This window comes from Pyrus communis, chromosome 1, assembly GCF_963583255.1.
Source record: "Pyrus communis chromosome 1, drPyrComm1.1, whole genome shotgun sequence".
NCBI classification, from domain to species: domain Eukaryota; kingdom Viridiplantae; phylum Streptophyta; class Magnoliopsida; order Rosales; family Rosaceae; genus Pyrus; species Pyrus communis.
The window spans coordinates 38,901,269-38,911,284 of NC_084803.1; the positions used below are offsets into that span (position 1 = coordinate 38,901,269).

The 10,016-nt window shown below is 35.3% G+C and overlaps 1 pseudogene; it reads left to right on the top strand.

Annotated features, from left to right (window-relative positions):
• The first annotated feature begins 8,175 nt into the window (after nucleotides 1-8,175).
• Nucleotides 8,176-8,964, top strand: LOC137729335 (probable calcium-binding protein CML44; annotated as a pseudogene).
• Nucleotides 8,965-10,016: the final 1,052 nt, after the last annotated feature.

A 10,016-nucleotide genomic window follows, 5' to 3' on the forward strand; every position in this document is an offset into this window, starting at 1 on the left:
CATGTTCGGAAAGTTGCGCACTTTATCTGATCTCTTTTTCATTCATCATTTCTAAAAATGGCTTGTCCATCTGACCCTTGTTTTTGTTTAAATGTTGTGGAAGATGCAAACGTGCCTCTTTAGGACAATATCTGGCGCTCATCATTCTTATCCTATAATGGTCATCTTACGATTAGAGACTCTGTGATGAAGAATGATATGACTGCTACAGTAGCAAAGAACTTTCTCACTCCTAAAAACAAAAGAATACTTTGAAAAAGCTCTGATGAATTGGTTGTTCAAGACTCTTTGGCTTTCAGTATTCAGTGTGCGAGTTTTGTATTCAATATGGGCCAATGTCTACTTGCTCGAACTCACCAAGTTAAATCACTAATGGTTGAGGTGGCAAGCCTTTGACAAGAAATTAGAGGGCTCAAGCATAAGAATAAAGAGTTGCACATTTGCAAATAATTACTCGACGAGCATGAAGAGAAAGCTCGACCAGCTGCAGGAATCCGAAAGTTGAATTCAAAGTGACCTTTAGATGTTTGTGGCTTTATTTCGAAGCCATTGCCTCCACCGTCTGGAGTTCTACTGAGTACCAAGGTTTCAAATGATCAACCTCCGATGCCTTTTCCTTATGGAGTTTCACCAAGTACTAAGGCTTCACATGATCAATCTCCCCCTTCTCGGGTTCTGCCAAGTACTGAGGCTTCACATAAGCAACCTTTGTGAAAGCTCATTTTTAATTGTTTTTGTTGTAATTCATGTGTATGCACGCGTATGTATAGAAAAACTTCATCTCTTCGGGTTTTACACATTTATGAAACTTTTAGTTCAGTTTGTTAGATATAGGAAACTATTGAAACTTCTAGTTCCATTAATATGAATCAATGAAGAAACGATGGAAACTTCTAGTTCCATGAATATGATTCAATGAGCTTTTAAACAAAGACTTTTTTTAATATCATCTGCTTTCACATGAATTCTCGGGCATTATAAATTCATGAAAGTATCTCTTGTATAAAATGTTGATGGTAACGAAATCGAGTTTTGCTAAGTTCACCATTTTCTTATTCCCAAAAGGAAGAAATTCAGGTATGACGGAACTTGCGATAATTAACTCATACCATATAAACACATATCCAAACAAAAGTGTTAGAACTTTGAGTTCTTAACATTATTTATATTTTGAACTTCAGGTCAAAACATTATACATATGTACTCGAAATTTATTCTTGAGATCGAAATCATTAGACCTTTCAAATTCATATTTTTTTGGAATTCATGCCGTATTTAATGGATTAAGGAACTTATGGTCCTCATTTACATGAATCAAGGAACTTTTGGCCCTTATTTAATAGTATGTGGACTGAGGTGCTTAAGGCTGTCACTTTAATTTTAGTTGAGGAAATGTTATTCTCTCAATTGATTAAAAAAACTTTAGGTTTTTATTTTAATCAAGGAACTTCGAGTTAGATCTTTTTATATGATGAGGATCAAGAAACTTTATATCCGATTTTATTATGTGATGGAACTTCAAGTCTGATAATTTAATATGATAGAACTTTAGGTCCAATCATTTTATATGATGAGGATCAAGAAACTTTTGGTTTTAATTTGATCAAGGAACTTCAAGTCATGCATATATTCATCCTAACAAAATGTAGTACAATAAGTAAATTAAAGTATAGTGCGGTAATTCCAGCCACTACAAATAAATTGCTTTAAATAAGTAATTATTGTGACAAGGGCTTTAAGTTAGAACCATTCATATCAAAAGATAATAATTGTTATTATAAGAAGGGTGACAGTGCCGCGCCATTCACTTATATAGTAATGAATGAGGGTGATTATTCCACACCAATCACATTAATAACAAGATTAATAATGATAAGGAAAAAGTATATATTAATTTACTATGCTTCCATTTCTTCCTCTTTTGTCAACACTTTAGTACGTCCAATTTTTCTTTTCTTTTTCCTTAGATTCATGGCACCATGATTTCATCCTTTTGAATTTTGAATAAATGAGACATGGTGAGATTTTTGTACAAGCCTTAAGCCACTGACTTTTGTGCAGACCTACACAACCTAACTTTGAATCAATTATTTTCTTTTCACATGCCATTCATCGCCAATAATAATAGTTATATAATCAGATGTATGTTTACTTTAAGAAAATTAGTCATACATAAGTATGAAGATAAATTAAAGGGATCTTCTTATCAGTGAGATTTTAGCCGACATAAGTGAGAGGTAGGTAGTGCTTCACTAGGTTTATGGCGTTGTGCTTTCCACTGACATGAGAGCTTTTCGTGTTAATAACATGTTGTAAAATTGAGGATATGTGTACAGTGGAACATAAAGTAAATAAGACACAATATTTACGAGGTTCAGCAAGTGTGTCTACGTGCTCGAGGCAGCAGTAGTACTTTCTTTCATTATCTGAAATAATAAGAGTACAATGATAACTCTCACTATTTTCTCTTTCTGGCCCAGCTCACTGGTAATTTCTTTCAATCTCTCTTCTTTCCTCTTCTCTTCACTCTTTCTTTGATGTTGAATTTTCTATTTACAATGAAAATGAACCTCCTTTTATAAAGTTTTTCATCCGACAGAATAATGTAGCAACAATATTCACTTTACAAAATTTCTTCAAATAAATAGTGCATAAATAGTAATCCATTTGATTTTTCTTCAGATGAATAGTAAAGAACTGCTCAGGTGGACCATCAACATATTACATTACAACATAATAGAAGTTGGAAAAAAACGAGTGAAGGGGGACGGGGAAATGAGAGAGGAATGTAGGGCCCGTAATTTTTAAGGTATCCCACTCCGAATTTTAATTCTTTATGTGCAAGTAAATGCAGTAAAGTCATGATTTGAACACATTTTATTTCTTTTTTATTCTCATTATTGATAAGGAAACGAGTCCTGAACCCCGAGTTGTGGAGTAATCAAGGCCCAGATTATGGTAGATTTTTGGGTGAAAAATATCATTGTAGTAGAATCTAGTATGATGGCATGGGCAAAGCCACATATACTCTGTCACATCCCAGACCCAGTTTGCATAGTAAGATATTGTCTGCTTTGGGCCACGCCCTCACGGATTTGTTCGTGGACTTCCACCCAAAACGCGTCTCATTATAGGGAGGTGGGCATGTACATATAAGACACTTCACCTCCTCTCCCCCGGACGATGTGGGATCTTACAAGCCACCCCCCTTAAGGGCTCGACGTCCTCGTCGACACACTTTCGGTCGGGGAGTGACTCTGATACCAAATTGTCACATCCCGGACCTAGTCCGCATAGTAAGATATTGTCCGCTTTGGGCCACGCCCTCATGGATTTGTTCTTGGGCTTCCACCCAAAACCCGTCTCACTATAGGGAGGTGGTCATATACATACAAGGCACATTACTTCCTCTCCCTCAGGCGATGTGGGATCTTACATGCTCACAGTGGTCAACCAACCCTTGTGGCCTTCTTGTGTGTTTTTCATTAGGTTATATTATATTTCATAGAAAATTATTAATTATGCACAATATGCTTGACCATCTTCAAACCTAAAATTTTTTACCCAAAAAATTTAAGTTTTGACCCAGAAACAGTTTTTCTGCTCCAACCCTTTTGGTTAAATTTTTAGCACGAGATTACTAAAGAATGAATTTAGGATAATTTTTTTCTTAAAGTAAATTTTTTTAAATAAAAATTATGTAGACTATTCTAATTTAATTTTATGAACATTTTAACCTAAACATATTTAGATTATGATATATATTGAAAAATCACTAAAGCGACACCATAAAACTCGTGGAACACTACGAAAGAATATGAAGCACATGAACAGTGTTTTTTCAATTATTTTAGCCGTTGGATTCAATGAATTTATAAATATAAAACTAAAAAAAATACACATATATGGTGGGCTAACCTACTAACTTGGGTGGAATCCTGGCCTCAATTTGCCCCAGAAACGAGTTTTGGGTTAAAACTCATATTTAGCTCAAGGGTTGGAGCAAGGTGGGATGGGTTTAGAACCTAAATTTGAGTTTTACTCTAAGGGTTGGAGTAGGTTCTATGACACTAAAAATTCTTAAACCCTATTTTATATTCAGATTGTCCCCAGTTTGCCCACACAACAAGGCTCCCTCTTTTTAATTCTTCTTTTGAATCAAATGAATGATGTAATTAAATAATCACTTAACTCTAACTTTGCAATTTTCTTTGGACAAAATACAATGAATTAGCTTATATCATCTTTCTTTTTTTTGTTTATATTTTCTTTAGTGGGGTGAGGTTGTTTAATGTTGAAGGATTTATATTTTTTATATGAGTTTTTGTTATTATAGTCTATCCTTATATTTATTTAAGATTCATCCTCTTTGAAATAATTTCTGGCTCTGTTTACAATGAATTTAGCTATGGTGTTGCTACTAAATAGCTACTTACAAACAAATATTTCAACAACTTTTTAATAAGATTGGGATATAGTGATGGTGGCCCATATCACTTTTTAATAAAATGATCGCATTTCCTTTTTAGCCTCACACACACATGTTTAATTTAGACTGATGTTTTTGTTTAATTTATTCAATTTGAAGATAAAAATAATAAGGAGCGTGTAAAAGACTATAAGAAATGTGCGAAAATCATATTGAGTTTTTAATTACTATAATGAATCTTGCAAAAGAAAAGAAATTAGACTTGGCCCCAAACCAAACCGACCCAAATTAGATTGGTTTGATTTCTTTAATGACTTTTGTTAAAATTAAATTGAATAAACTTTTAATTGTTCTTTGGATTTATTTTTTATTTCAAACAAATGATATTATCCTTACTAAAGGATGGGGAAGTGGGCTAAAACCTCACAATGAACTATCAATAAAGTGGTTCAAATTTGACTTTAACGAGTCTCGAACCTAAAATTCATCGCTTACAAATAAAGAAAAATACTACTAAACAGTAATATTAAGTGTCTTACTATTCCTTCAAGTGTCATTCTTTGAATTGAATTAGAACAAAAGCGACAACGTGAAGTGTGTTACTATTCCTTCTAGAGTCTTTCTACTCTCCATTTATTTAATATTCCCTCACCATGACATCTCCCGCATCCTTATCAGTCGGAAGGCAAGGCGGGACAGCCCACAACCAAGGTCGAGAATCCTTAAAGCCGTCGCCTGCACAAGCTGGGACTTGTCCCTCACTGAGACTCCATTCTCTCTCTATATTCCTACTAAATTGCATTTTCATCATAAGTTAAAACACTTTAAACTGGAAAGATAAGCAGGCATGTAACAAAATTTCATTCGTACGGAATGCTCATGGGGTTCGTACAATTACTAATAAGTTCGGTTCGGGGGAATATCAGCCACCTATGAATACAATACAACCAAAATAAATCTCAAAACTTGCATCACTCACTCATGTCCTCAATTCCTTCAAAATCACTAACACCATCAAGGGCGCCATCAGATTCGTCTTCCTCTTCATTCTCTTGATCGGTTTCCATGGCTTCCTCAGATCCCTCTCCATCACTTGTATTGGACTCATAAATAAATGGAGTGATTGTCTCGTTCTCGTCAACAACATCAATTACCTGTTCAAAAAGCTTGCATTAACTAGGTATTGAAGAATATTTCACTTGCCATAAATTTCACTAACACCGGCACCCTTACCCCTGTATAATGCACATCTAAGACACTCGATAGCTGAAGAGCCGACTGAAAAGTTGAAACTCTGGACTCAATGAGCTGCATAGTCAATAAAAAAAATCAATGACAGGAAAAGAACTACCAGGATTTCTTACGACAAAGAGATAAAACACTCCATACTTGCAACTATCTCTTAAACAAATGAGGAAATGAAAATTCCAAAAACTAACTAGTGATACAAGTAGCGCATGAACATGTTGCTCCCGCAGGTTTAAATTTTAAATTCTATGGACTAATTCTAAAATTCAAGATGGCTCTTTGTTGAACGAAACTTTTACTTTGGGATACGGGATATCATCTTATATTAAAAGTTTCTTACCTAATATAATGAGTTCAAGGCACTCAAAGAATATTCTTGGGATACTATACCACTTGCATGTTGAAGAAGTAAACTTCTAAGCCATGGAAGTGCACTTGCCAAAATTGCACCCCTGGAGCAATCTAAAGTATGGTGCTATATCATCCTTTTATCATAGGAGGTTGTGGTCTTTGGTGTTGCTGGTTTGATTTTCTTACTAATTTTATGCTTGAATTTAACTGAAGGTACCAAAGGGAAATCCATATCATAGTGCAACTTCTGGAGAAATGCTCGTTTATCGTGCAAACAGCCTAATTCTCAGAAGTTAATTGTATTAAGATAGTATTTTAATTCAACACCGTGACGCTAAGCTTTCTTTTGTTGTTATACCACACCCACATGTTTCTGAATATTATTATGCCTGACTTTGCCTGGAATAGTCGGAGGATGCTGCATTAGCTTTTTAAAAGAGTCAATTTGATCTTCTTCCCCAGGGATCCGAGGGCCCAGTATGCTACTTAGAATTTAGTGATGGCCATACTATCATCCTTGGTGTATGATTGTAATCACCTTAGAAGATAAAACCATTATCAAATCAGAAGTTAGGCACTTAACCTGTCCTTCACAACAACCCAACAAGAGGGGACCCCCCCCCCCCCAATTTTTTGTTTTGTTTTTGCTTCTCTCTTTATGTTATTCGTGTTAAGACCACAAATACTGTATTTTCCTTTAATTTGGTTCAAATTATTATTTGATTTTCTTTTTAAATGTGGTTTTTGGCAAGACTTGAATTAAGTTCTTGTTTTGGTTACGTGATTCCCAATTTAAAATTCCGTGCCTCCCTCCTCGTGCCGTTCTAGAATTTGTCTTCTCTCCTCTTTTATTCTCCTCGTTTTGAAAAATGCGAATGGAAAATTGATGGTCACCCAACTTTTTAATTTGAGGTTTTTGGTTCGAAATCCACTCAAACTTATGGTCAAAAGAAGCTGAAATGCTTCTATAAGTCTTTCGGCCCATAAAAGAGGTGAATAATTGTGATTTGCCACTTGTCCTCCTTTTTAAAAAGGAAAAAAAAAATTAATTGGGTTGTTTGGGAAAAATATTTGAGTCTTACGTTAGACCACCCGGTCGTGTTATTGATTTAAGTTTTATAATAGTGTCGGCGGTATGGTTTATATGTCATAAATTTAGAATATCATAACAACAAAGAAATGTAGGTAGTATAATATGATGATTGATAATATCATGTAACAAATATTTTGGGAGTTTCTAGAATGGTCGCGGATCGGCGGCATCTAGTCCTCTGTTTAATAGCTCAATTATTTCTTTGGGCAGTTATGGATTGTAGCTCAATTTTCATGCCACGTCAGTTTTTCTGCGAACCCTATATTGGTGTTGTATGTAAAATTCGTCATTTTTTCTACATTTTATAAAAATGAATAAGGTCCCTACAACCCTACCCGTGATTTGGGACATGTTCCTTGACTTGTAGGTTTGGCTCCAATGGTATGTTGACAGATGAATTAATGGTAGATTGGAGATTTGATTTTTATGGACCACGAGTTTAATACCTAATTATTATCGATTCGTCGTGTGATTTAACTTGAATCCGATGTCCCAATGTTTTGTTTTATAAAAATGATGGTAGATATGAGTTTCACCCATTTCTTTGTAAGCAAAATGTGGTTAGGATTTCAGTCGGTTCAAATAATCAAATGTGTATATACATGAGTAATTACGCATAAACTTCATTTGATTGAGAATGTATTGAGTTCATATCTCATTGAACTTGATGTCAAACAAGTGATCTTTTGCGCATTTGATGCCATTAAGTAACTTACATTATCTAAACCTAAGGCACTAATATTCTCTTGAAGCCCAAATTTGAAGATGAAATAAAAGAATTCTTAGATAATACAATTCCACTCGTTGGAATAGTTGACAAGCTACAGATAAGGGAATATGTGTACCATATATATATGCATGTTGCTAATATTAAGAAACTTCGTGCCAAGTTCCTCTACAAACACAAGCCGTACAAGTCAAGGACAACCGACAGAACTTCAAATCTTCCAACCCTAAATATAATAATACCTTGAAACATAGGCATTACACAGAGGTTCTCATATTTCATAACATTCAGTTCAATACTCGTATTGTGTTTCTTTAGTCTCTTTGCATGGCAACAATCTACATGATGTGTCCTCTAAGCACCAACGATTTGCACCGTATTTTCTAAAATCTCGACAAGAATGGAGACGGGCAAGTGAGTCTCAAGGAGCTCGATTGGCTCCTCGAGGGAATAGGCGTGCAGTTCAGCCTGCACGAGCTCGAGTCCCTCGTGGGAAAACCGAGCCTTGACATCAACGAGTTCTTGTTCTTCTACAAGTCCATATCCATGCGGCAAGGTGACGCCAGTGGCGAAAATGAAGGCGGTGACATTCGTGAGGATGTCGGTGTTGATGGTCAGGAAGATGAAGATGAGAAGGACCTTGCGAAGGCATTCGGTGTGTTTGATTTGAACGGCGATGGCTTCATTTCTAGCGAGGAGTTTGAGAGCGTGCTGAGGAGATTAGGGTTTTGGAGGAGAATAGCAGCCGTGACTGTAGAACTATGATTCGCGTGTTCGACACCAACTTGGACGGCCTGCTCGACTTTCAGGAATTCAAAACCATGATGTTCCAAAATACTATTTCTTAATTAATTCCCGTGCTCCCATTTACAACTTTTTGAAATTTATAGTGTAAGTATTTACAGCCCCTGCCTAGCACTTCTTTATAACGATAAATGTTTCTTGTTTTCCAAACGATGTTACTGTTCTATTGCAAGTTAAATTTCGAGAAGTGAAAGTGTTTAAATTTGAAACACAATTGGTTGAAGACGAGTACAAATTTTTTTCTTGTTAAACTCTCTCGAGCAAGGTATAGGTCATTAGGTCAACATCATCCTTCTTCCTCTGCCAATTGGTGCTAGTATACATTGGTTGTTGGATGGGATCCATCAGCTTGTGATTTCAACCATCTAAACAATATAATCTACATTTATCAAAATAATATGCCATATAATCTGCACGTCACCGCTAAGTTCTCATATATATGGTCCCTAGCAAGGCTCCTAGTATCAGAGTAATTGCATGGACATATTAAAATAAGAAAAACTAATTAAAATAACTTCAAAACTTTGAGTTTTAATAAAAAAAATCATCCTATAACTTTATTTAATGATAAAGACAAGAGAAAGAAAACAAAAAACTAAAAACTAAAAAAACCTAACTAAAGGCACGTGCAAAGAGCACCCAACCAATCATTCAGTTACATAATCCCTTGACATAATCCAAGCATATTTTATTCCTCTACAATTAAAATTTCAAATTGAAGTGGGTTCTATTCGATTCAGAACCACATCTAGGGCGGTATGGTTGGGAGGGAGTCGGTCAGGTGTGGGTTGGGATGGTTGGGGGTAGGGGTGGGGCAACTAGGGATGGGCAACGGTTATGGCGGGTGGGTAACCGCGGTTATTTACCCATAACCGTTTATGTTCATACTCGCATAACTGTTTACCCGTTGGGTAATTGCATAAATGGTTATAACCATATCCATAACCATTTATAAACGGTTACCATACCCATAACCGTGTACTCATTTAACCATAACCCTTTACCCATTTAATCATAACCATTTACCCGTTTACCTGTTTTTGAATCCGTTTATCCTTTTTTTACCCATTTACCCATTTTTCACCCGTCTACATGTTTTTTTTTTAACAACTTGAAAATTATAAAAGAAAATTTTGTCATAATTTTCGTTTTCTAACAATTAAACACCGTTATAAGTACATTTTACCATGTATTTCCCTATTTTAATCATTTAAGTCCTCATACAATTCCAATAATTGAAATAATAGTTTATGAGCGATATTTTTCTGCTACACCCAAGCAAGTCTTGCAAGTCTTTAATAATAATTCATATGATGGTTGACGACTTGATGTTTACATTTTATCTTCTGTACAAGAGTTGTTAG